A 2,681-nucleotide genomic window follows, 5' to 3' on the forward strand; every position below is an offset into this window, starting at 1 on the left:
TGTGTGTGTGTGTGTGTGTGTGTGTGTGTGTGTGTGTGTGTGTGTGTTATGGGGAGTAGGTGCCATTGTAGTAGCTTTAGAAGAGACATAGGAGAGTACACAGCTAATTGGTGAGATAATGTTTGTAAGGGTTTGATGTGTGAAAACCAGATGCTGTTGAAGTGGCGGTAAAAAAAGTAAGACGGCTAAACTGGAGGGGAACAATGTTTGCTACATTTCAAAAATCAGTCCTATTTTCGCTTGATTAGGCGCTATTATATTCTGTTGTAGGATTTTGAGATAGCTTTATCCCAAACTAAATGTTTTAGTGTCACAACTCCAGTGGAAAATGAGAGACTGTCATCGATGTTTTTTTGTTTTTTTAACTCTGAGTCGATCTTAAGCCATCAGATTTGTAATCAAAAACATTCTAACCATAACCAACAGCATTTTTCTTTCTTTTTTTGTCGTAGTTTAACCCTAAAATACATTATCCAAAATGTTCTTTTTCGAGACGATGAGTGTAGTTTGATGGTAACCTGGCTGTTGTTTCTAGCAGATCGAGAGACACGTGGAGGTTCCTTTGCGGACTTTGTTGTGGAAGGTCCCCCGTGGTAATGATGTGAATTGATTTTAAAACCAAAAATCCTGTGCTTTTTATGCTTTGTGTTTTCACGGGAACGAAACAGGATGTGACATTCATGCTTTCTCCGAAGGTTTCGGCAGTTTGAAAGTAAAGGGAATTAGGGTTTCAACAAGCGAGAATTGAAACCGTCTCGTGAACAGAGCGAAGCCGGTAGCTTAGTTGTCGCCCACCCGGCCGCTCGCTCACCGTTCACTAGTCCGCACGGCCTACAACGGCTTGCACACTCAAGAAATCAATAGTAATCATACTGATAGTAACATCAACAATATAAGGACAGCAACATCGGCAGGCGCAGCAGAAGAAGGCAGGGTACAGCAGCACCGGTAACAACAGCAGCAGCAGTAAAGAGAAAGCAATTATAACAGGATACGTCAAGTTTAACATCGGGATTTGCAGTTGTGGAGTAACCAACTCATCACGTTCCAACTATTGTATGTATTTTTAGTACGTACAAACACCATACTGTATTTTTTTACTATCTTTTTCTGTGTAATTTCTCTATATATCTAGCTATTTATATATCTGCGTGTCTATATGTCAGTGTTTCAATCAATCTATCTATCGGTGGGTCTTCCTGTCTCTTTAGCTGTTTGTCCATCCTTCTTTCTTTCTCTCTCTCTCTGCTTGTCTATTGATCTATCTTTCTATGTATCTATCGACCGATGTATTTATTTGCCCGTCTACTTAGTTGACTGCCCATCTATCTATCTACCCGTCTCGCCTGCACATCTATCTATCTGCTTATCTTTATATGCGCTGTCCTACCTAACCATCTGTCTCTCTTTTTTTTCCCCCATTTATATAATCAACACGACAAATTTATAACGATATATTATGACTATTTCTAACACCTCTTGGCTCTTTATTTTATAAACATTCATTTGACAGTCTCTGCATTTTATTCACCTACCTCTGTTTATATTATTGTCCATCCTTTTAAATAATCCCCCTGTCTACCCCGGGTATATTCCAGTGGACCTTATCTAATATATCATACGAATTCTACTGTTTGGTGGTTGGCTCTGTATTAGATAAACAGACTGGTTTTAATATATCTGTAGACATTTTCGGAGAAATGTTGCGAAAGTAACCATTCTATAATATTAGTCTTTCACTCTGCGTGGTACATGTCTGTCTGTTTGTCTCTCTACTTCTCTCTCTTTCTAAATAGCCCTGCCTTTCTTTACACACCCCTTATTAAATAGCAGCTTCCCTTCATACATTACAGCTTTCGCATATATATATATATATATATATATTGTAGATACATACCTGGTGGTAAGTATGCATGTGAAGTACTGAGTGTGCTGTAACCTGACCAGATTGTTATTTTTCTGGTATTGCTTTCGACTTTTGTTCCGTCATATATAATAAACATATTTATCTATCTATCATTCTCTCGTTTTATACACATACACACACTCACAAACATGCCTACCTATATGCCTATCCGTTTATCTATGCATGTTTGTCTACCTGTGTGTTTGTTGGCGTGTCATTCAAGCCATCTGTGTATCCATTTGTCTGTTTATCGGTGTAATTATTTTGTCTCCTTTTTATCCCAGTGTGTGTGTGTGTCTGTATGTACATGCACATACACACACACATACATTTCTCTTCATTATCAATCATTCATTGTTTCCAGCAGTCTTTGTATTTTTCCTTCTCTCGCTTTATTTTTGTTTTTGAATCTTCTTTTTGATGTATAACACTACACACGCGCATACACACACACACACACACACACACACACACACACACAAACAAACAAACAAGCACGCACGCATACACTTACACGCGCTATACTTCCGCAGTTCTTGCTACGAATCTAATTATTTTGACGCTTTCTCTTTCGTATAATTCTCGATAATTTGTAGAAACTGTTATCAATTTCTATTTTTTCCCCCCGTCTTTATCTCCACCTCTTTTTACATGATAAATAGTATTATCTTCATTAACCGGTCTGAGTGTTTTATCTGTAACGCGGCGATGTCCTACCGTGTGTGTGTGTGTGTGTGTGTGTGTGTGTGTGTGTGTGTGTGTGTGTGTGTGTGTG

At 38.5% G+C, this 2,681-nt stretch overlaps 1 protein-coding gene across 2 annotated transcripts in view; it reads left to right on the forward strand.

Moving 5' to 3' along the window:
- The first annotated feature begins 836 nt into the window (after positions 1 to 836).
- LOC106884434 (two pore potassium channel protein sup-9) overlaps positions 837 to 2,681 on the forward strand; it is a 180,032-nt gene continuing 178,187 nt past the window's right edge. The window contains exon 1 of one of the 2 annotated variants that reach the window (XM_052971352.1): positions 837 to 1,069. The gene's annotated coding sequence lies outside the window, so the exon portion shown is untranslated. The remainder of the gene's footprint in view (positions 1,070 to 2,681) is intronic. The other variant, XM_014935820.2, reaches the window with a different exon arrangement.

Source organism: Octopus bimaculoides, chromosome 10, assembly GCF_001194135.2.
Source record: "Octopus bimaculoides isolate UCB-OBI-ISO-001 chromosome 10, ASM119413v2, whole genome shotgun sequence".
NCBI lineage: Eukaryota > Metazoa > Mollusca > Cephalopoda > Octopoda > Octopodidae > Octopus > Octopus bimaculoides.